Here is a 26,260-nt window from a genome sequence, read left to right on the forward strand (position 1 = left end):
TGACAATGTACTCTTTGAGTTTTTGTTTGTCTAAAGAAAATCTTTAGGGGCACCTGGGTGGCTCAGTCATTAAGCGTCTGCCTTCGGCTCAGGTCATGATCCCAGGGTCCTGGGATTGAGCCCCACATCGGGCTCCCTGCTCCGCGGGGAGCCTGCTTCTCCCTCTTGCACTGCCCCCGCTTGCGTTCCCTCTCTCGCTGTGTCTCTCTCTGTCAAATAAATAAAATCTTTAAAAAAAAAAATCTTTATTTTCCCTTCATTGTGAAAGATACTTTCACTGGGTATAGAATTGTGGGTAGACAGATTTTTCGTTCAGCCTTTTAAAGATATCCTCCATTTTCTTCTGACCTGCATGATTTCTGAAGGTAAGTCTGAAATTTTTGTATTTGTTTTTCTGTATGTATGTGTTATTTCTCTGTGTTTGTCTTTAAGATCTTTCTGTTTGTCTTGATTTTTTTCTGTTTGAATATGACTCACTTAAATACTTTTAGTCCTGATTAGTATTCCTTCTGCCCTGGTCTCACTTTTTTCTTATGAGAGTCTAATTACATTTGAGTTAGTTTGATATTGTCTAACAGCTCTTGGAGGCTCTGTTCTGCTTTCTTCACTGATATTCTTTCTTTATGATTTAGTTTAGGGATTCCTATTAACTTATTTTCAGTTTCATTGATTCTTTCCTCAAATGTGTCAAGTCTGCTGATCAGACTGTTGACGGCTTTCTTTATCATTGTTTTTCATTTCTAACATATCCAATTGATTTTTCCCATCTATCTGTTTAAATTATCCTCCTGGTGTTACCTATTATCTGTGTTTTCCATTAGAGCTTTAATGCATTAATCATAGTTATTTTAAATTTTCTATGTGATCGTTCCAGTACCTGTGTTATATCTGATTCTGGTTCTGTTGATTGGTTTGTCCCTTGGTAGTATTTTTTTTTTCCTTGTTTTCTCCTATGCTTTATAATTTTTTGCTGAGAGCTGAACATCTTGGACAGAACAGTAGAAACTAAATAGTTTCTATTCCTGGGAGTAGGCATTCTTTTACCTCTGGCAAGCCTCCCACGTGGGAGTTTGAGTCAATCTAGCTGAGAGAGGTACTGAATTTAGATTTGCTATGATTATCCTCAGTGTACCACTGATTTCAACTTCCTTTGGGACAGTGGTGTTTAGGGTGAGGATTGGTTTGCCAGAAATTTTTTCTCAATGTCTATTCCACTCTCCTCTTTGGGGTCTTCTCTTTGCACTGCACCTCAAACAGTGTCTTTACACATGTTTTTGAAACTCCCCAAGTTGTGTTCCACTATTAGATGTCACTCACCTCTGTTCAACCTCAGGGTGCAGTGATGGAGGGGCATTCTTGTTCTGACTAAGCTTCAGTTTTAGGCAAACACTATGTTCCTAGGTTTCAGGAATGTGGCTGCACCAGTCTTTTTGTCCTCTTCCCAGTTGTAACTCTGGGAAAGATGTATAGGCTTTGATTTGTTTTATTTATGTTTCTATCTCCAGCTATAATGTGTTTTCACCACTTCCTGAAGGCACTTCTCCCTGCAGTTTGAAGCCTTCCTTCCATAGGAGAGATAGGGGTGAAGGATGTGAATGGGGTTTCTTGTCTTTCCTTCAGTGGCTATTGTTCCCTCCCCTTGTCTGTATAATAAGGATTATACCACAGTAATTTTTTATGAGCTTCTACTGAGGTCCAAAGAAGGAGCCTGTGATTGGGTACAAAGTTCCCTTATAGCTCTTGCCCCAAGAGTTTCTGTGGTGAGAGCCTGAAAATGAGAAAAAATTTTTGTGTTATTGCAGCCATCAGCCCCATGCTCTTCTTTACCCGTTTGTTATGAAGGAAGCAAACTAGCTTACCAACTCTCTCTAGGCATGTTTTCCTTTAGATCTGGAGCTATTTGATATTCTTATGATCTCAGCTCTGATTGGTTCCAGAAAAGTTGGCTCAAAAAAGTGTTGGCAAAATATTTTCCAGCTTTGTTCATCCTAAGTAAAAATTGTTGGTTCCCTGCAACTGCCTTTCAAATGGTTCAGGAAAAAAAAAAAAAAAAAAAAGGAAAGAAGAACACAGAAACATAAAAAAAAGAAAGAGGGAGTAAAACACTGCAAATGTGGAAAGACAATAATTAGTGAATCTAGGAGAAGTAAATATGGGTATTCATAATACCTACTTTTCCATTTATCTGTGTTAACACATAGAAAGTGCTTAATTCATTACCATACATGTAATTAAGACATAATCTGTTGAGTGATAATATTATGATATTCTTATTAGTCACAACGAAAATAGGTGAGTCATTTTTTTTTTTTCCATCCTAGATGGACATTGTAACCCAAGATACTACTACAGCTAATTCTATTTTAAAAATAGACATTTACTAAATACTTTACTTTCTTCTCTCTCAGCACAGTTTTTAATAGAATAGAAATGGTTTTGCATAGATTTATCACTTACTGAGGGAGTCAGCTTACTGGAAAGAACATAAGATTTAGAATTAGAAAAATAGGCTTAAGTACAAGCTTATTTATTTAACAAATATGGGTGGAGATCCTACAGTGTTTTATCGATTGTTTTAAAGGCTTGGAAGAGAACAGTAGCTCTGATGCCAATAGTTCTTTGAACCTGCACAAATTTATACCATCTTAACCTTGGTCTCCATCTCTCTGAAGTATGGATAACAATACCTACCTCACTTATGAGGGTTAAATTCCCTGGTATATGCTAAAGCATTTTGTGAATCATAAACAAATTACCAAAAACATGTTATTACAATTCTATTCTAGTTGTTTATTTTTCTTCACTTGTTAGAATTATTCTTTTTGACTCTTTCCTCTATATTTCTATAATGTCCTTGGCCTTTCTTTCTTACTTTATTTTATTATGACTGCTTACAACGTTATAGCCATTTACAACTTCATGTTAATCAAAACCATGAATTTCAGCAAAGGCAACAATCCCTGCCTAGTCTGTGACCTTTTTCCCTTTGATCCTGGCATCTGAAAGCTTTTTATACATTCTAATTCTCTTCTATTTTAATAGCTCTGTGAAGCAGTCCTATTTTCTTTGACTGATAAGATCACTGAAGGTGACCTGATTTTCTCCAGAGATGCACAATGAATAAAACACATTGTTGCACACACTTACTTACCCATACCCTCACAAAGGGGAGAAAAACTTGGAGTTGTTCTTTCTACACAGAGGTTATATTAGGAGGAACTCACTTCTCAAACATTGTGATTATATATGCATCATCAAATTATGTGAGCTGCTTTTGTTATTATTGCAAATCTTTGTGGAGTTTTTTGAGATTTTATCTTATTTTACACACACACACACACACACACAAAGGAATAACAAAAGCTTTACAACAAGAAATATAGAGTTTATTTTTGTTTCTTATTTTTTAAAGTGCTCTGAAAATACAAACATCTAAACATTTGGGCTACATCTTGTTGAGACACAAACTTATCTTACTTGTAAACATTATGTGTATAGGTGTCTCTCCAAACATTATGTTTATGCAGTTTTGAGTTTGCAAGATGACTTATTTCTAGCTAAGTGTGTGTCTTGCACACAGAGTACTTTATCCTTGTGATTTGTTTGTGCCATGTTAATGATTCATGGCTTAAACAGCTAGGTTATTCACGAGTGTGGAAAATTGATATTTGAGAGCATTTTATTCTGCTCAGTTGGGCTTATTCTTTAAAAAGAATCCAACTAGTAACAACATTTACAAAAGACTGCTGAATATTCAGTATGTATCTATTGCACACATTTGTGTGCACTCTATAGCAAAACACCATCTCTGTCCACCATCAGCCTTCATCTCCAGCAACCCCACCACCATCACACTTGTCACCACAGCAATCACCCCAGAACATCTTTTCCTTCTGCTTCTCAAAGCTTTATATTATCAAAGCACGCAGTGTATATTGAATGATTTCAAGACCTTTTGACATTCACCTATTAATATCTCCTTAATTATTTCCAGCTACTCTTCTAAGCCTTTTGTTTAGGAATGGTGACAAATCTACTCAATGTTTTATCCCATTATCCCAGAGAGACAAGTAAAGCTTAGCGTTTCTATGCAAGAACTTTTAATGATTATATTTTCCTTATCAGGGTTAGAGTCTGAAGATAAGCATCTTCCTTCTCCAGTTTTCAGGGAGGTACTCCAGTTAACAGACTTTTCACATAGTTTGTTTCCAGAGTCCTAGAAAGGTGAATCATGGATGTCAGGATGTTATGTTCTCTGAAGTCATTGTAGAACTATAGTTACTTGGTAGTTCATTTTCAGCAAGTCTTGTTGATTTTTTTTTCTCTTTCAAAATAGTTTCCTTCTCCTGAGCAATGATCAAATATGTAGTTATAATGAGTATTCTCTTAGTTTAAAACATATCATTAATCTGCAGGCTTTGTTAAAATAAAGATAAGCACTCATTTCTATTACCATTTTCTCTGGCTATTCTTTTTTAACCTCAAAAGTGTAACTCATATACAAAGTATGCATATATTTATATCATTTATCACACATTTCATATGGGCAAAGGAACAGAAAATTGATGAAACATGCCTGAATGCTTGTGGCTTAAAATTATATTTCAGTTCCAGCTATAAAAGTGTAATCCAATTGAAATGTTTATCATGCATCTGTGAATATTTTTTCTTGCATATGTAATGGTGTTGCATGGACAATTTAATTTCTTTCTTTAAAAGTAATCCTGGAGAAATTCACTGTATAGCTTTTTGGAAAAGATACAACTAAAGATCAGCTCTATAGGAGTCCAAGTTTAATGCGTAAAATGTATTATCTCAAATAATTATTTTATTTTTATTTTATCATTGACTTAAGTTGCTGAAAAACATTGGTGCAATTTTCACAGGCATGGTCTTTTTTTGTCCTTCATGTGTGGGTTAAAGTTGTGAATTTTAAAAAGGACAAGATGAAATATTCTATATACATGGGCATGGAATTTAAAAGGCAACATACCGTGCTTCTAAGTTAATATTGAAATTTACAGTTCTCAGTGAAATAGAATCATCCTAACAAGATTATCATCAGAAAAAAATTAATGTGGTGAAATAAAAATCAGAGTAAAGAAAGTAAAGAAAGTGAGTCTGAAGATAATAATGTGCCAAATTCTTCTACTTAAAAATATTCCATTGATTCAAAGAGATACCATGGCTTAATATCTATTATTAGTCAATTAGTAATTTTAAATGTATGAAAAATATTAGTGAAAATAAATTTAAAAAGAAGTAGGTTGATCAAAAGCTGGTGTAAGCAGGTTATTGGCCATGGTCATATTTTTTCTTTAAGCATTATTTAAGTACCAAAATGTCTCACAAGGGCCAATATTCTACTAATTATACAGTACACAATTTGATTTCATATTTTATAATCCTCAGTGTCACTTATTTTCTAGGTATTTTAGACATATTTTCATATAAAATTTCCTTACTTTTTTATAAATAACAGTACCTCCTAGAATCAAATCCCTAATTCTGTTTCTGGCAACTTTTAAAGAGAACTGGTATCTGAGTCACTATATTGATTTTCTGTTGCTGCAAAATATTACCACAGACTTGGTGGCTTAAGACAACCTGCACTTATCATGTCACAGTTTTTTGTGGGTCAGTATTCTGGGCACAACTCATCTGGGTTCTTGGCTTCAAGATCTCATATGAAAGTGGTACTCAAGGTATCAAGCATGACTAGGTTTTTATCTGAAGACTCAACTGGGAAAGGATCTGCTTTCAAACACTTAAGGTTGGCAGACTCAATTCCTTGAGTATTGTTGGATTGAGGGCCTCATCTGCTAGCAGGTTTTGGCCCAGAGGCTGCCCTCCGTTAGTTGCCACATGGGCCTCTTCACACAGCTGCTTACTTTAATAAAGTATACGAGTAATCAATAGAGACACTCTTCTGGCAAGATGGAAGTTACAGTCTTATGTAACTGATCATGGATGTGACACTCCATCCACTCTGCTTTGTTTTGTTGATAAGAAGCAAGTCCCTGGGCCCATCCACAATCAAGGGCAGGGAATTACAAAAGGGTGTGAATATGAAGGAAAGGTCATTGGGGATCATCTTAAAGAGTCTTCCCACCATACTTGTTCTATTTCACAACTGGCAGTTTGACAGCTTTGCCAAGTGATTATTACAGAAGTACAACAGAAGAGATAGCATGTGTCACTGAATCTAGGTCTGACCTGGAAATTTAAGGGAAGATAATGCTCATACAGTAGGTGGAAAAGTTTCATTATTAATTATTTGCTGTGGCTGGTACCAAAAATTCTAATGCTTCATTGAGAAGAGTGTGCTTTGAATTCAGTAAATATCATAAAGATACCTTCTTTTAATGTAATGGTGGATATTTGTCCATGAAGCCAGATGTTTATTTTTATGTTAATGCCATATTTGAAGAACACAAATTCATGTTAAAGTAATAATGATAATAATAATGCCCAAATTTGGAACTAGTTGTACTACAGTACCATAATATACTGATTTCACTGGACTATAATGATGACTTTCCTTATGAATATCTGAAAATATGTAATAGTTATTTCAATGGTCCTGGGATATAATTCAAACAGCTAACTGCAAACTACATGAAACTTACAAAGCCTAGGAATTAAGCATATATGTGTACAGCAAATCTTATGAAATGATGTATTATTTATTAGAACATTTTCACTCTTGGTATTTTTCACGAGAAGTTCAAATTAGGGAATCACATGAGACTGTAAAGTTAATAGTAATACATAAGATTACGTTGTTTATGTTTATAGAATCAGAAACAACTAGTGCTTGCTTTAACATTACATTAATATACTTCTGGTATAGATTAGATCAGTAAGTAGCTCTACCAGGAATGGTTTAAAATAATACATATATATATATATATACACACTTAAAGTATCATCATTGTATTAGAGAAAGTTAGACAGTAAAGAATCATTCCTAAAATTTGTGGAATAATCATTGCTTTTTAGATTTTTATCTAATAAGGAATTTCATATGGCTTGCTAGTTAATAGAGCGAGTCCTATGGGATACAGTACATCAAAACACCTTCTGCTTAAAATTGTTGAATTTAGGAAGCTGATCCATGATTTCCTTTTTAATTTTATATTTATTTGCTATAGGTTTTACACTTAAGGATTCTTATCTCTTCCACAATGAAAACCATTTGTTTAAAAAGAATGTTTTTTAGCATATGTGAAGAGAAAAAGAACAGAAAAGTACAAAACACTTTGGTAACAAGAAAAGCTTTGATTGCACACTTAATCTAAAAGGCAATCAGAACCCCTAGGGGTTCTCAATGGACATTTTGATAACCACTGCATTAGAATAAAACCACAAAAGTATAAAATTCTGAGCCTTGTTTGATATTGCTAAAGGCCAGTTAAGGTGCTAATATATCCCATCCTGGCATATAGCCAGCTTCTTTAAACAGAACTCATGATAGAAATGAATTAGTGCCTATAAAGCACTTACAACAGACACAATAAATATAATCTGTTAGAAAAGCTATATATAGTATAGTAATTAAAAGCACAGACTGAAGACTGCATTCGTTCAAATCCTTGCTCTGCTGCTCTGTACACTTGAATCACTTAATCTCCGTATTTCACTGTTCTTATTTGAAACACTGAAATATTAATAATGACATCTCATGAAGTTTTATGAGGATTATATAAATTAAGAAAATAGACTTACATAGATTAGGAACTATGTACTATTTTTTGTCCTTACTATTTTCTAGTTCCTAGAGACGTAATCTTATCAATAAATTTCAGGCCTGTGTTATTTTCATTCATTTAACAAATATCAATTTGATTCATCTGCCAACTTTAAGGCACTGCACCAAATAATAGAAGGAATATAAAAGCGAATAAGATGATTTTTGTCTTAGAAGTATTTATTATTTAATGTAGAAGATAGATATTTGTATATATGTTAGTAGTATATTGAAGGAAATGGAAGAGATTACAGATACCAAATTCTCAAGAAAAAATAAAAATTAAAATAAAAAGGAGTTATTTCTATGTATTTGTAGAAGAAATCATTTTGAGCCTCACCCAGAAGGGTGTCAGAATTGAACCACAAAGATGGTTGGTGTTCCTGGGAGGGTTACCTATCATTTGAAAAGAGATTTGCAGATGTATGTTTATATATGAAAATGTTTCATACCTTCAGACCTTCTTGTCAATACAAACCCAATTTTCACAGATGGCTTCACAAATTCCACCTACTCTATGAGAATTACTCAGGAGAGAAAATGACCTGTTTCATTTTGCTCATTTTGGGAAACTTTCACAAAGACATCTTTAATTTAGAATGACCAAAATATCGAGTCTTAACGGCATGAGCAGCAAAATAAAATCCAAATGCAAGTCATTTAGCCACCCTGCTTTCCACTTAGGTGTTTTTCTTTTTTTTAAATATTTCCTGTGAGTTAGGGTTCTTTCATCTTTTATTTGCAGCATGAAAAGCTAAATTGGTACCTCTTAACTCCTAATTTAGCTTTCTGAGTGGAAAAGACAACCTGAACTTGGCTGTGGCGAGAAGCATTGCTCAGTCTTGCTGGCAGGAGACCTTTTACAGTGTGGAGCCCCTGTTGCACTGGCTAAATGTCTGCCCCACTCAGTAGCCTTTCTGAAGTCATTCAATCTAGTCTTATTATTAAAATAAAGGAGGGGGGGAAAGAGGTATGATAAACTGCCCTTTTCAGTGTGATTTCTCCCCCTTATTCCTGTGCAAATACACATATAAAAGAAATCTTGTCATATATAAAGGTCTTTTTCACATTGCCTAAGAGAAAAAGAAAAAGTTGAGGGGTGAAACCAATCAAGGCAGGTGAAGAGGTAAGGCCAGTGTGTCCTCATAAATGCCTCAATGTGAGGTTTACCTACTTTATCCACATAGAATAACTTGAAAAAGCCTTTGTTGTTGTTTTTACAATTCATGGTCTTCCCCATTGATCAGTTTCAATGGTTGATTTCCCCCTAAAGTAAAAGCCTTCCACGCGGAGCTACACAAGCTCAAAAAGCTGCCTAATGTATAGTGAAGTACTTCTTTGGTAGCCAATCAATTCTATCCACACACACAATTGTTTTTTCCTTTTCTACCATGCTTTACATTCCTTTGAGTTGTGGAAGCCAACAGAGATGAAATAATTAAAGTTTGTGTATGTTGTACAAAAATCCTTCTTCATAAAAATAGTATTCACTTGATCTTTTATAGAAGATATAGTATGTTTATATACACAGTTATGGGCCATGGTGTCAGGCTATAAAGGTTTCATTTCCTCATATCAAGTCCTCATATTATTCCCCAAGTATAATTTTGTAGTTTCTTTCCTATAGCCCAGCAGCTGCCTGGTTTTACCTTTGGTCCTGTAGTTTTCATGGGGACAGCAGTAGGGAGGGTGGGGTGATCTGAAGATTGGTGGTAGGGATCCAGCATTGCTCCTGCTCGGGATTGGTTGCATAATTTGGGAGGCCAAGGTAGAAATGAAAATGCAGGGTCCCTTGTTCATAAGTTATTGTATGGAGTCCTTATAAGTATGGGTCCCTGTGCAGTTGCTGTATCAGTCCCTGGCCACCTAGATAACAAAGATCCAGTGTGTGGCTGTTCTTTGGAACACAAAATCTGCACAGTTGGTGAGGGCAATCTATCTCTGACCCCATGAGGTTCCTGAGGCCTCTTATGATGACCCTTACCTTAGTACTTCCAGCTATTTCCCAAATAGGAGCCCCACACCGTACGACTCCCTTGAGAGGACAACATGTATCTCTGTTGGATCCCACTGCCACCAACCTTCCTTCCTCTTCTTCCTCATCTTCCTTTACAAGTGCTCATTTATCCACAATCAGCCTACTCCCCATGCCACATATACATGTGCCAAAGTCCTAATAACAACCCACTAATCCAAGGAGAATAATCCAGCAACAATCAAGAACAACTGAAAAATATTATCCCCCACCTCAAGGGTAGGAAGGAGTCAGTCTTCATGAACTCAGTAGCTGGTATGTACTTTCAGAACTGGAGGGCAGTTTTCTTCATGTTTATCTTTCTCTTCTTCCCCAGAAAGGACTGAAGACTTCTATAAGACACCACTTCTTACAAACTACCTCCCCCAAAATAAGATTTTGTACCAAAAATATTGATGGTTCTTATGAGAGACGATGGACTCTGAAAAACAAACTGAGGGTTCTAGAGGGGAGGGGGGTGGGAGGATGGGTTAGCCTGGTGATGGGTATTGAGGAGGGCACGTTCTGCATGGAGCACTGGGTGTTATGCACAAACAATGAATCACGGAACACTATATCTAAAACTAATGATGTAATGTATGGGGATTAACATAACAATAAAAAAATTAAAAAAAAAATATTGATGGTTCTTATATTCTGCTTATGGGATTAGCAAGAATTTTATTCCTTTAGAATTTCCAGGAGTTGATAATAACATTTTGAAAGTTTACAGTTTGATAATATTAGAAAAAAATTCAAAGATTTCAGGATATACAGAATTAGCCATTCCATTGTACATTTGGTTTTTCTGTGATCTCTTAGGACTAGATTTTGGTTAAAAAAACAAAAAAAAAATCAGTTGAGGTTTTTAAGAATCTTTTTTTTTTCATTTTTTCAAAGATTTTATTAATATATTTGAGAGAAAGATCATAAGAGAGAGCAGAGAGCACAAGGTGGGAGGGGGGACAGAGGGGCAGAGGGAGAGGGAGAAGCAGACTCCCCACTGAGCACGGAGCCTGAGATCAGGACCTGAGCCAAAGGCAGATGCTTAACCAACTGAGCCACCCAGGCACCCCTTAAAATGCTTTCTATTTCAATGAAACTAAAAATGAAAAATGAGAAATGGCTGTACCTTATAAGAGTAAAAATTAATATTTCCAGTACCCAATATAAATATTGATCATAAATTCAATTAAAATTCTTAATTTAAATTTAGAAAAGGAGAATATTCAGTTATCTCCTGGAGAATGGTAGGCTTCCTCCCAAACTTCTGTAGAAAAATATGATGTGAAATTGTTACCAATGCTTTTCTATTAGGTATCTCAATTCAGTTTTCTTTTATGGGCCAAATTCCCTGGCATTTAGGGATAGGTTAATTTTAGTTTTGGGTTCTTTTTCTGTGCACATGTGTGATTGCATATCAGTCTAGAATAGGCTTGAGTTACTTCATTCAATTGGTATCACAAATCTGGCAGGACATCTTTGGCATGCAGGGATCTGTAGGTGATGTAGGAAGAGGCTGGAAAAGGTATTTGCAGTAAAAGGCAAGACTCAGCATGGGTTGACTGCCATGTAACCTGGTGTAGCTAAAGTTGATATATTATACCAGAATTTATCATACCCATCTTAGGATTTTACAACAGCCTTGTGACCCAAGTATATGATTTTTGATGACTTAAATAACATAATGCAGCCAAATCACTGTCTCCTGTGAACTCTTTTGCCCCTCCACTAACACACACACACACACACACACACTCACTCACTCTCACACAACCTCATTTCTAAACATCCTTCTCTGCAGTTATCACTGTCCACCTTATTTTGTAGAAAAGATGTAGAGGCATCATCACATTTGCTAACCTCTAACTCCTTTGGGTTTGTCCAGTTTATTTCAGTATCCTTGAAAGTGCCTACCACGTTGACTTGCACATTCTGAGCACACTTAGCAAGTATCTGTTTAATGAATGGATATATAAAATAATCTAAGTAACAGTTTTTGACTTTTGGAGCCAGGAAATTCAGATTATCTATACCTGAACTGGTGATATATTGTCTTCTCCAACTTAACTCCACATCAGTTAGCTGTGATTACCAACATTTTGTACTGACTGCAATGAGAATCCCTTGGTGGCAAATATGAACTCAATGGGAAAGAATTCTGTGATTGAGTATTAATGTCTACTAAGCTAACAGAACAGAGAGGGCTACCACCTTTGCTGTAAAATAACCCCCAAGATGTGTTCTACCCCCTCATTCTACAGATAAAACTAGGCTTCAGAGTGTTAACATATTTTATGTCACACAATCAGTGGCAAAATTATAGTACAAACTCAGACCCTCAAACTCTTCACTATATTATATGTCTCTTCTCACACTCTGTTCACTACATCTCTTTCACTGAGACTATCTTACTTTTACTATTATAGGTAATTTTATCCTTAGTGGATTACAAACAGCCTCTAGGAATACACACAGGTCAGTTGTTAGGTTATGAACATTAAATTAAATAAAAAGTTAGAAATGCTAATATAGTACCTAGCATATGGTGAACAATCAGTGCATATTCTTGAATATTGTTTCTTTAATGTTACTCTTCTTCTCGTTGCTATATTTATAAAGTTACCTTCCTCTCTGGGCCTCCATTTTTTCATGAACTCTATGATTCACTTTACAAATAATGTGATTTTCCAGTGCAGTTTCATCTGTTACATAAAATACAACAAGCTTATGGTTAGTTCTCTATTTGCTCAAACTTAGTTATATATGAAGGAATCAACCCTGTAAACCTCAGATTTAAGTCATCATTCAGTCTTCCCACTGCACTCATTTTAAAAAGTCAAAGTATAATTAATATTCAATAAAATACAGTGATCTTGAGTGTTCAGTTCAATGAGTTTTAATAATTGTACTCACCATGAAACCACCACTTAAAACAAGATATAAAACATTTCTATCGCCCCAGGGAATTTCTCATGTCTTTTCTCAATTAAAAAAAAAAAAAAAAACAAGAAAACGGAATGCCTCAAAAACCTGTGTCATCCTTCTGTAGGCTCTATGATAATTTTCTCTGTATCGGGCCAATTTTACTTCATTCTGTCAATGTGGGCACTGACCACTGCATTTCTTATTACCTCCCCTATTCCCTCAGATCCAGCAGAAATTATTAAAAAAGAGAAAAGAACAATTCATCCAGAAATCCTTTTGAGCCAATTTAAGATCAGCAAACTCTTGGTGAGCATGAGCCCCTAGACTGTTTAAAAGTGGAAATTTCTGTCTTATAAGATGTCTTTATAACGTTATTGATATTTTAGAGGGAGAAGACAGGAAATCTCCTAGAGGAATGGTGGTACCCAAACAGAACATCATGGAGTTGTAGTCATTACATTTCTGTCTCATTCTCAGCTCTATGGAGTTAGAGATTTGGTTTTCTTAGCACAGAGTTGATCATGTCTTTATGGACAAACACTTGCTAAGCAAATTCATAAGATATTTATATATAAATATAAAAATAATAGTTTATATTAATATATTGTATCAATATATTAATAATATATTATTATAATGGATTGTTTTATTTTTCATTTAGTACAGTATTTACATCCATTATCCAAGATACTCTATACTAGTCTTTCTCAACTTGTATTTCATTATCACTCTCCTATTTCCACAAAGATGCCCTTTTAGTGATCTACCCATGAAGGTTTAATACCATATATGCTGTACATCTGTTTATATAATATATGTGTTCTTGTGCTTTATACATAAAAAGTAACATTTTACACCCTGAAGCCAATTTTTACTTCTTTGGGGATTGATATTGACCCCATTAAGAATGTATGCCCTATTCCTTTTTTCTTGCTACCTGGCATTATGGATTATTGTATTAATCATGGCTTCTTATTTTCTGTATCTCTGATACTTTGCCATCTTGAGTGTTGCTGGACGTGGAGACACTGCCAAGGCTAGCCAATTCCTACAGATATTAAAGGACTCACCTTTTTTTTTTTATTATTATGTTATGTTAATCACCATACATTACATCATTAGTTTTTGATGTAGCGTTCCATGATTCATTGTTTGCATATAACACCCAGTGCTCCATGCCGAACGTGCCCTCTTTAATACCCATCACCACGCTAAGCCATCCTCCCAACCCCCTCCCCTCCAGAACCTAAGCCATCCTCCCAACCCCCTCCCCTCCAGAACCCTCAGTTTGTTTCTCAGAGTCCATAGTCTCTCATGGTTCGTCTCCCCCTCCGATTCCCCCCCCTTCATTTTTAAAGGACTCACCTTTGAGTGGTCTTTCATGTGCAGACTAACCAATCCAGACCCCATAATTCCAACCACTCCTATATTGGGTCTTACACTTTGGCCCTATTCCCCTGCCTGGATGGCTCCAGAGCCAAGTACCAAACAATTAGGGATAGCCCCTACACTCCAGAGGCTGATGAAATTATAGAAACTAGTCCATCCTAAGACTTCTTAACCGGCCTTGCCTGTTCCTTCACTCTTACCTACATTTCCCTCTGCCTCCTGACTGGCCCCAATACTCCCTTGTGTGGCCTTGCATGATGTGGCATCTCCCCTCCTCTTGGGAACTGTCTTTTCAGTGGCAGCCATCTCCCAATCAATTGTCCTCATTATACCTAAATAATAATAAAACCCACATTTTAAAACAATTATGTATCAGGAAGTTGGTTGGTCAGCATGAAATATGGATAGTCTTTTTTTTAAGGATATAAAAGTTTATTGAATACACCACAAGGGAGGGGCGGGCGGGGCAGCAGAGGTGAGGCTGTCTGCTGAAATGCCTTGAGAGTTACTTGTTAGAGTTACAGTGAAGCCTTATAAATTCTCCCTGTCCCTTACAAAGTACCATCCTTATTGTTCTCTGTGCTGGTGGGGAGTACTGCAAAGTGATAAATGTATGATCTTAGCAGTCAGACTCTTGGGTTCAGACCTTACCTTTGCTACTTCTTAGCTATGTGATTATGAACTTCATGGATTAGCTATGCGTACTAAACTGTATGTGTAATGTACTGCAAAGGTTAGGAATCCCCAAGACCATCTTCACTTCTGATACTATCTGCAAGTTCTCAAGATCCCAAGATCACCCTCAAGCTTGATCATTCCCTTGAAGGATTCACAGAACACAAAGCCCTCATATTCCCTGTTATGGTTTATCACAACGAAAGGATACAGATTCAAATAAGCCAAGGGCAGAGACACATAGAGCAGAGCCCAGGAAAGGCCCAGATGCAGGGCTTCCAGCTGTACCTCCTAGCAGATGTGCAGACACTGCTTACTTCTCCCAGGGAAGACGTACGGCAATATGCAGGGAAGCTCACTTGAGTCCTGATGTTAGGTTTTTTTGATGCTCAATCATGTAGATTTGGTTGATTTGCCCATGTGGTTTACCTTAGTCCCAAGCCACTTCAGAGGTCAAGCTGATACCACAAAGCCCAAGCTTCCCCTTACCTTTCACACACTGCACCATAAACCACATTGTTACTGTAGACTGTGCAGTGTAGCCCAAAGCACCCACCATGGATCACGTTGTGGACACTGACTATCTGGCATGGCCCAAGGCCCCAGGTAAATAGACACTCTTATCACATACATTATCACGACATTCCAAGGAATACAGATTATATTCTTGGGCAAAGAACAAACATTCCTTTGGGCAAGTTTAATTTTTTCCTAAATAAGCGCTTAAGACTAGTTGCCACACCCATTAAATGCATAATCAGCATTAGTATTGTTACTGTCTTAGTTGTCATGCTAAAATCTCTCCTGCCTGAAGTATACTATAAAAACACTGCCGAATTCTTACCTTTTTGCTTTTCTTGTCTGGGTCTGTGCAGACATTTTTATGTTGTTAATGGGCTCTTTATTCATGCATGGTAACATGTACCTGATTAAGACTTAACAACCTTTGGTTAGACGAACTGTAGTTCTGCCTTCTTAGTTTACCCCTTAAGGAACCCTAGGTATTCCCAGACCTTTTCAGGTACATATTTATAGACAACCCCTGGGACTATTTTGACAGATAGTTGATCTCATTCATTATATATTGAATCTTACTATTCTCACCTTCAGCATAATCTTATTTCTACATTATTAGAGGACACATCACTGTAACTTTCTATATTCTACATAAGAACCTGTACCCATTGTTCAGCAGCCAAATAAGTTTTTGTGTGTTGTTTTTTTATTTTTTTAAATGAGGCAGTATTAAAGGCTTGCACAAAATTCAGGGGCAAGTAATTCCTTTTTTCCCAGCCTAGAAAGGTGCTCTCTTTGTTATAAAGCAAAAAGACACATGAAAGGTTACATTCTTATTGCCCCATCTCATTATTGTTGATGCAAAACTCCAAATTGATTTGCTTGTAGTTATGGAAATATCTCCTTTAACCTTGGTGACACAATCTGAAAAAATTTGTTTTAGCAATGGGCTTTGCTTAACAGCTTTTGGCATTTGGTCCGGCTGAACAGTCATCCAGAGAGCTTGTATCTTCTTTCTTTCTTTAGTATAGTGATCGCTGCAGAAATATTACATGGAATATGGTGCAGAAAACCTTTATTACGGTGGCTGGTATAGAGGCAGTATGCTCTGATTAGCAGTAGGGCTCTCTAGGTATTTAAATCTACCCTGGAACCTGGCTCTTGATGACCTCAGACAAATAGCTTAACTGCTCTGCTCAAAAGGGGTGGTGGTAATATCACTTTCTTCTTTTTAGATCCAGGAGGAGAAAGGGTTTTTTTGTTTATTTGTTTTGTTTTCTGCTGTATGCTCTGCTTCTAAAAGTGACTAGCACAGAGGAAGGAATGAACAAAGTGTTGTGATGAAGATAAACTGACATTAGGCATGTAAAGCCCTTAGACTAGAACCTGGCACATAGTAATCTCAAAGGAAATACTCATTTGAAAAAAATACACTTGTTGCAGGATTTCTTTTTCTTTAGTGCCTGCGGTTCTTGGTCATGCCACTCCAAAGAATGAAGAGGTAGACTAAACAAAGAGTAGTGGGCAGCAGAGCAAAGTTTTTGAGAAATAGTAAAACAAAGCCTATTGAGCAATAGTACAAAGCTCCTGAAGAGGGAGGGGGCCCAAGAGGGTTGCCAGCAGAGTTTCTAAGTCTAGGAGTTTTTATGGGCTTGTTGGTGAGCTGTTTTAGTTTGATTAGCCCTCCATGCACCTGTCACCCAATCAGGTTTTTGTCCACACACTCATCTACCTATCAGGTAGTTGTTCTGTGGGAAAGGGTGGAGAGATCCTTCCAGGGTGCTGTAAAATCCTTTGAAGGGTGGTTTCTGTTAGGGCAGTCCCCTTGTCTCTGCCAGCCTTTCTTCCAACTATCCTTCATTACAATGAAAATAGAAACAGATTAAACCCTTTTTATTCAATGAAGTGTGTGGTGATGGGTTTATAGGAAATTCATTAATTAAATTAGACTCCTAATTGTATTGTCCATTTTTTTATTCACCAAATATATATTCAATTATCACATGCACATGCACATGCACTATTGGAGGTCCTGGGAACTCAGAGTTTAACAAAAACAGTGAAATAAAGGACACTGATGAAACTTTCTGCCCACCCTAGGACAGTTCCCCCATGTCTGTCAGTGACCAATAGCTGAGGAAAAAGAAACCTGCAGGCCAGTGATGAAAACAGAGCTTTTAGACCATTAACTTTATTATTAATCTTTTGCCGTTTTTGTATCTGTCAGAGTCTCTAAAACTCTTGAGCTACAAAAGCATTTTCTCTGAGACAAGAGATTATTCAGAGGCTCCCCTCTTCATTTCCCATTTCTGCCTTAGAGAATTTCTCAACCAGTTGTTTCAGGTTATAGACATAATTGGCTATTAGTCATTTTGGTGTCATTGTTCATTGACACACATCTCCGCATCATCTCTCAGCCAGGCTTCCAGTTTCTGATTAATCTTTGTCCAGTCATTGAGGATATTGAAGCAGCTCCTGGTTAATTAGACCATTTTGTCTCTAACCTCATACATTTTCTGAATGTAACAGTGATAGAGGTATCAGCAGTTCCAAGCACGGCCCTGAAACCTTGTTAATCAGCTCCTGTGATTTGCTGGGGTACCATTGTTTCAATTGTTAAAGCCAAATTGTTGTGAGAGGTTATATGTATATGGACATCTTTATCTCCAAGTCAATTACACACACATTTAATGAAACCTAAGGAGTTCATAAAGTAAAAATAAATACATAAATAAATAAATAGCATCAACAACATTTAATGATGTAAATCCAGCATGCTTGTGTGCACGCGTGCACACACACACACACAATGTGATAAAACAGTGAAATACATACTTATATGGAGAGAAAGAGCATGGGCTTCTTACTACCAGCTCCGTGAAGATGGCCAAGTTTTAGCTCTCTGAATGTCATTCTCCTTATCTGTCAAATAGTAATAATATTAATACCTACAGGGTTCTTGTAAGGATTAAAACACACTAAATAATATTTTATAAGATTTTCAGTCTGCTCAATAATGTGTGCTAATTACATGATAGTTATTATTCTAGGAAACCACCCCATTCTCCCAACTCATAAAAGAAAGCAATTAACATTTTATAATAATTTTTATTAAAAAGTGATGCTCCAGTTTTATAAGGATTGCAGAAAATCACAGTAGAAGTCAAAGACAGACAAGTTTTACTATTTCAGCTGGGTTTCTCAAGATGTGTAGTCCAGTTGTACTAGAGTTTAGGACAGAATTCCAAGAAATACTGGAAGGCAGGAAAAGAAATGAACTTCATTTTATGAACTACTTGAGGCTTGTCTTCTCCAGCATTTCCAAAGAACTGTACATAAGAAGACAAAAAACCAAAACAAACAAAATAAATTGATGAGGTGCTACCAAAAACCAACAAAAATCTACCTTCAAAGAAGTTGGAAAAACACTGAATATTAAATTGCCCCTTGAAGAATCACAGTTCTTATTTTAGTGTTGAAGGGTCGGAGAAATTTGGAATAGCTCTAATGAAAGGAATAAAGGGACAGCCTTAAATCCTTTTATTTGGCTTATTATTTAGGGTTTTTTTTTTTTTCCCCCAAATGTTCCACATAACCTGTGTTACCACACAAAACATCTTTCAACAAAATGCCAAGGTTAAATGTTGTGTGTTGAATAGTGTCCTCCACAAAATTCATGTCCCCCCCAGAAATTAAGAATGGGATCTTATTTGGAAATAAGGTCTTTGCAAATGTAATTAGTTAACAGCCACTGACATGAAATCATCCTGATTCTGATTGGGTTCTGAATCCAATGACTGGTGTCTTTATGAGAAGAGAGGAGGATACTCAGAGATCCAGAAGTGATGTGATATGAAGATAGATACAGACTGGAGTGATGCAGACCCAAGACCACCAGGGACTGCTGACAACCTCCAGAAGCCAGGATAGAGGTACAGGATGGTTTCTCCCTCAGAGCCTCCAGAACAAATCAATCTTGATGACACTTTCATTTTAGACTCTAAGCCTTTTGAACTGTAAGAGAATAAATTTATTCGTTTGTGCCTCTAAGTTGGTGGGAATTTGTTATGGCAGTCCTAGGAAACTAATAAATAAAACATATATGTGGTACTCCAAAAACGGCAATTTGAAATTTGAAAAATGTCATTAACTGTATCTTGATAAGAGCTTTCTTCTCTTTTCTGCCCATTTGTTTAGGTTCCATTTTTTTGGTCATTGCAGGGGCAGAGGGAGAAATTGTACATGCTACTGATAAGCAGTATGTCCAGTGCTAAGTAGTCTGATTAAGAGCTAACTCATGGCTTAAAAATGAACTCTCCACTATTATCACTTGCACTCTTGTCAGCAAAAGCCCTTGGCACTTGTGAATTATTAGTGTTTGTGAAAAGTCTATAAAATAGCTTCTTCCATGCTAGCACCAAGAGAAACAAATAAAATAAATAATAAAATAAGTAATAGCCAATATATGATAGCAATGTTTGCTAAATTTAAATTAGTCTCTCTGGTTAGCTTTGGAATCAGCATGGAAAATTAAGATGAATGTCTACAATTTCAAAGATCAAGAGCTGAATAGAATTTTGTTTTCTTTTCTTTGTCTAGAAAAACAAACCACACATACTTTTAATTCAGCCATTCAGAGAGCTGCATCCACTCAGCTCTGTTTGAACTGAGTCTCAGAGTCTATGTCACACTTGATGGTGGGCTACCTGTGATTTCTCCAAAGCCCCAGAAGGAACAGCCAAGGTCATGGTTTCTGTAGAAGCCAGAGGCACTTAGACCCTTTGAGCTCTGATAGGAAAATAAAGAAAAAAGTAGTTTTGCCCCAAGTCTAGTTCCTTCTTATCTGGAGAGCACTTCCTATCAGGATTCTGTTAAGCTCCTTGAATGCAAGCCTGACCGCAACTGCTTCTTTTGCATGCAGAATTGGGACATGTTTTTCAATTGAAAATGTGATCACAAGCTTAAGTCACATTTATGGCTTCCCAAAGCCCTCAAGATGAGTTCCTCATTCTTTAAGGTAGCTAAAAGTGACTTCTTGATGTCTCTTTGGATATCTATCTTTCTAGCCCCATCTCTTGTCAACTTCCTTAACAAGGATTATTCCATCTTCAAATACTTCTTGGTTTCTCTCAACTCAAGGCATTTGCATTTACTTACCTTATCCTCTTTCTAAAGAATCTCTCCATCCTAATTCCTGTAGTTTGGGGTTTTTAAATTGTGGTTTCTGATGTTAGACTGACTAGTTTTAACCTGTGTAAACTGCGGGAGGATTAGCATTTTCCTCATAGAGTTTGTGGCAAGCCTTAGATAATAAATGCCAAATTAGTACATGTAACAGCTAGTAAATTGTCAAAAACGTCATCATAACTGTTAATTATCTTTCAAATCCCAGTTGGGATAAAATTTGCACTTAAAAACATTTCCTGATTTCACAGGATTCAATTAGATGCAAGTTAACAATAATTATCAGAACACCCCAAATATTAATACTTTTAGATCCATCAGTTCTAATTCTAGAAAATTATGCTAAGAAAATAATAATAAATACAGTATAGGAAAGGCATTTATTATTGCATTTATTTATTTTTTTAATGATAAAAAAACAAAACATAGACAAATGTCTGTATTTTATTTAGATATATTAGTCACATGATGGATTATTATGAAACTTTCAAAATGTATAGTTCCATTAAAACTAAAAGTTCACAAGTGCTCATTATTAATAGGGAAATTGCTTATGTTATATTTTTAAGTGGGTAATGGTAGAGATTAACAATTGACAGCATAGGGTGCCTGGGTGGCTCAGTTGGTTAAGTGACTGCCTTCAGCTCAGGTCATGATCCCAGGGTCCTGGGATTGAGTCCCACATCGGGCTCCCCCTGCTCTGCGGGGAGCCTGCTTCTCCCTCTGCCTCTGCCTGCCACTCATCCTGCTTGTGCTCTCTCTCTCTCTCTCTGTCAAATAAATAAATAAAATCTTTAAAAAAAAAAAAAAACAATTGACAGCATAGTACAGAAAAAGATTCATGAATTATAGGTACCAGTATCCAAAATTGGGTATTTTTTTTTTTTCTTTACCTTTCTGAGACTTGCAAATATTCCATAATAAGCATCTATTATTTATATAATGGCATAAAATAATAACCTTAAACTTAAAAAAATGTTGATTGAGTAAATAAAACTGTTTCCTACATGCCCATAGCAGTCCATGTCCATAAGATGTGTCATGTGTTTCTCTTGTCTAACTTTTCCCCTCTGGAGAAGTACATGGAAACAGGTTGATAAAGAATGTGAAGGGAGAACATGAATGGGAAGGTGGAGAAGGAAAAGCTTGATGTATCCTCATCTTTGTGAAATGTTTACAAAGTCAGTGTAGCATCACTGGAGAGACTGTTTATGTTCAAATATTCAAGTGAGGAAAAACAGGAACGAAATTTAGAACTGTCTGAACCTTGAAAGAGTCAACAGAAAATGTCAAAGGCTTCTCTCACACAGGAAACTGACCAGTTTCCCACTCATAAAAGAAAAGAAAAAATCTTTTGTTGCTTACGAGTCTGGAAAAAAAAAAAATTCGAGCTTATGTTTGTCATCTTTGTAAATTATCCTTGTCATTTAATCTTTATATTGGGAGGAAGACAATATAGCATAATGAATCAGGGGATGCTATTTCATTTTCTTATTTCATATTCGAGTTTAGTCTAGTGTAATTATGGTGTTTATGAAGTTTAAACTGATGTAGCAAGAGAGAAATAGAACAACTGCTGATCTACTCTAAGGAGCATTTCTTCATAAGAAAGATCACATTGGCAAGTAGAGGAAATGCATGAAAGATTTTTATCAACCAATAATTTAAATTTATAAGAAACTTTCATTGTGGTAAATTGGAAAACATATAAATCTATTTCTAAATAAGTTTTAAACTAAAATGAGGAAACCTTAGCAAAAATATTTCACAGAGGGAAATAGAAGCAAAACAAAAACAAAAACCAAACCCCAATCTGTGAGAAAAGAGCTGAGAAAGAACCAGGAAATTATAAATGAGCAGATCTGCCCTTGGCTGTAAGCAAGATCTCTGAGACAGTAATAAGGAATGAGGTTACCAAACATCCGGAGAGATATGAGCTGATAGAACTTAATCAGGCTAGTTTCACAAAGGGCAAATCTTTTCTGACAAATTTGGTGGCATTTTTGCATGGCAGAGAGGGCAGGAGAAGTACGTGCCTGGAATGAGAAATGGAATTCAACTTGAGAAAGTAGCAAGGCATAGATGACATACATGGGAATGAGGTACAGTCTCAGCTTTCCAAGGAGGCCACTTGGGTGACATTTCACCCCAAACCTATAGATTTCTTTAAGATATGCATGTTGGCAATAAGCATGAAATAAGAATGATGGATCAGCATGCTTACATGTCATACTCTGTTACCAAAATTATGTCAGTTATCATCAAGGAATGTCCATTTGAGGTATGTGTCTACCTTGGCTATTCACAGATTTTAGAGTGCCTTTCTCAGTTATTTATTTCTCTTTTTTTCCAAATGTTCTCCTTTTAGTTTTTTATTGGTATACACATGGAATCAATGCCATTTCAGGCAGACACATTCTTATCTCAGAGGGTAACCAATGGGGCCACTGTAATATCTCAATGATATCACTTGGTTTTGTGGGGCTTTCTAACATCTTCACTGTGGGACATCTGAGGAAAGTGCTTTTAGGTGCTTTGTATACTTGACAGCATGCTGTTACTTTTCAGAGGTTAAGGTTGAAATGCTCTAAATTAGGGAAGTAATAGTGTCAAAGACCCAGAAGTTCAAAAGAGAGAATCTGAGTTTACCTCTCAGTTGGTCCCTTAGTATCAGCCTACAAATAAGCTTGTCTCTTTAGTCCTGAAAATACAAATAATCAAAACTGAAACACACATATACAAACAGGTTCTCTAGGCCCCACTCATTTCTCTCTCTCTCTTTGCCACCTGGCTTCTATGTTGTTTCTATCCCATGCCATAGTTTTCTTTCAGTCTTCAGTTTACCTTAAACTTGGTTTTGTGTCTTGAGTTGGTAACGTGTCTTGACTTGGTAATGAAATTTTGTGTCTTTTTTTTTTTTAAAGATTTTATTTATTTGCGAGAGAGAGAATGAGAGAAAGAGAGCATGAGAGGGAGGAGGGTCAGAGGGAGAAGCAGACTCCCTGCTGAGCAGGGAGCCTGATGTGGGACTCGATCCCGGGACTCCAGGATCATACCTGAGCTGAAGGCAGTCGCTTAACCAACTGAACCACCCAGGCGCCCGAAATTTTGTGTCTTGACTTGGTAATGAAATTTCTCCTAAAGAAACGAAAGATTTTCTGATTACCAAGTAAGGTTTTGTTGTTCTTATTTTTCACTGCTCTCTAACACATAACAACCGTAATTATGTCTTTTATTAAAAACTCTCCTTTCTTGGCCTCCTGTATGATGGATGGGATCAGCAGTATAATGGCCCCAAAGTGGTCCATGTCCTAATCCCTGGAACATGTGAATATGCTAGGTTACATGGCAAAGGGAAATTAAAGTTGCAGATGGAATAAAGGTTTCTGATCAGCTGATTTATTTATTTATTTTTAAAGATTTTATTTATTTATTTGACAGAGAGAGAGATAGTGAGAGCAGGAACATAAGCAGGGGGAGTGGGAGAGGGAGAAGCAGGCTTCCCGCCAAGCAGGGAGCCTAATGTGGGGCTGGATCCCAGGACCCTGGGATCATGACCTGAGCCAAAGGCAGACGCCTAACCATCTGAGCCACCCAGACACCCCTAATCAGCTGATTTAAAAGGAAGTTTATCCTGGATTATCTGGTTGAGTCCAGTGTCATCACAAGGGTCCTTAGTAGTAGAAGAAGGAGGCAGAAGAGAATCAGAGGGAAATGTGAGTATGGAGGAATAGTTAGAGTAATTTGAAGTAAAAGGACTCAATGTACTATTGTTGGTTTTGAAGATGGAGAAAGGAGTCCACAAGCTAAGGAATTCAGGCAGCCTCTAGAAGCTAGAAAAGGCAAGGAAACACATTCTCAAGGAAACACATTCTATGCTGGAGCCTCTCAAGAAGGAGATGCAACTCTACCAACACCTTGATTTTAGCTCAGTGAGACCCATTCTGGAATTCTGATCTACAGAACTGTAAGATAATAAATTTGTGTAGTTTTATGCTACCAAGTTTGAGATACTTTGTTATGATAGCAATCGATAACTATATAATGATTCAGGTAAAATAATCTCAATTTCTCATATAGACCTTCGTAGAATTTTTTGGCTCTTTTCTCTCTTTTGTCAATTCTAAAGATGTTGATGATCCCTGGTTTTCATCTTCAGTTGTCCTTTTACTCAATTCCATGTTGGTACTTAACTTTACAGAGCAGTGCCCTTCAACTCTGCCTTTCTCCCCAGCCAACTCCTGCTTATAGCTAGCTACTGGTTCTACAACTATGAGTCCCCCTGGCAGCTCAAATTTAATGTGTTTTAATGATATTTTCAAAATAGCAAAATAATGAATCTTAAATGAATATAAATGTGATAACTTTTGTTTAACAAACTAATGTGGGAACCAGTAAAGTGTTGCAACTTGTTCAAAGTAGAATTCAAAGAACCATGTGTGCATAGGCAGTAAGAAATGATAAAATGGATTTATAAATGGATGCAAAATGGTTTTATCATGGCTAAATTTCATGGTATGCCAGTTATATCTCATGGAAGATGATACAAAAACAAAACAAAACAAAACAAAAACCTGGTTTAGCCACAAGGGAAAAAGAGAAAGAAGTATTTCATTGTATTGGGCACAATTCATTTGCATTTCAATGGTTAAGAATCATTTGCATTCTTAACAGTTTTCTCTTCCTTACATTGTTGTAAAATAGATAAAAGACATTGAAAGGCAGAGTTAACCCCCAAAAATGCACTGGACAAGATACCCAGTAATCTTCTTGTGTCCATTTTGAAATCTTTCACAAATATTTACTATGATAATGGCCTCTAACATCTCTCTGCTCTGTCATGTTTTCATTCTCCTGATGCTCGTTTTATACATTGTCATCTTCTATCAAACTTCCCACACTTCCTCTCCCATCATCTGTCTCAGCTGATAATATTTCTTCCTCCTTCCTAAGAAAGTAAGGAAAATATCAGAAGATAATTTTAACATGCTTTCAACCTCACATATATCAGTGTATTTTCTACCTGTCTTTATATACTCTGCCTTCCCTCCGTTACTGTGGAAGAAAACTTTCTTTCTAAAGCCACTCACTACAAAGGAACTGGATCCCTCCTCTGGCACTTCTTCAAGGGCATCACTCCAGATATTGTCTTCCCTCTATTGTGCATCATCTTTTTAATATATATACAGTATTTTCCTTTTTCTTTAAGGTTTTATTTATTTATTTGAGAGAGACAGAAATAGCAACAGAGATAGTGAGAGAGAGCAGGAGCAGGGAGGAGAAGGAGAAGCAGGCTCCCCACTGAGCAGGGAGCCCCATACGGGACTCAATCCCAGGACCCTGGGATGGTGATATGAGCCGAAGACAGATGCTTAACCAACTATGCCACCCAGGTGCCCTATTGTGCATCATCTTGTTCACACTGTACTGAATCATGTCCAGAACATGCAAATGTGTTGTAATTTCTCATCTCAACAAAATGTGCTCTTGACCCTGCATCCTTCTACCCTAATTCTCTGGACCCTTTCATGGAAAAACTCCTTACAATTTTTTTTTTTCATATTTATTCTTTCAATTTCCTCTCTTCACATTGCTCCTTGACCACACTCCATTCAGGATCCATACTCCAGTCAACTCTTGCTAAGTGCTCAGTGATCTCTACATTGCTAAATCAAATGGTATATTTTCCCCTCGTCTTATTTGGCCTACTATCCCTACTTGCCAAAGCTGACCACCCCCTGTTCAGATGTACCAAATAAGTGATATCTTCTTTTGTCATATTTTATAAAATAACACCCCACCTT

General features: G+C 36.6%; 1 protein-coding gene and 1 non-coding gene across 2 annotated transcripts in view; one reads left to right on the forward strand and one right to left on the reverse strand.

Annotated features, from left to right (window-relative positions):
• The window catches only part of CNTN6 (contactin 6), a 292,595-nt gene that overhangs the window by 87,765 nt on the left and 178,570 nt on the right, over window positions 1–26,260 (forward strand).
• Window positions 12,774–12,879, reverse strand: LOC116637270. The gene has a single exon (XR_004300453.1). It is a non-coding gene; the product is annotated as a U6 spliceosomal RNA (small nuclear RNA).

This window comes from Phoca vitulina, unplaced genomic scaffold (assembly GCF_004348235.1).
Source record: "Phoca vitulina isolate PV1807 unplaced genomic scaffold, GSC_HSeal_1.0 scaffold13, whole genome shotgun sequence".
Lineage (NCBI taxonomy): Eukaryota > Metazoa > Chordata > Mammalia > Carnivora > Phocidae > Phoca > Phoca vitulina.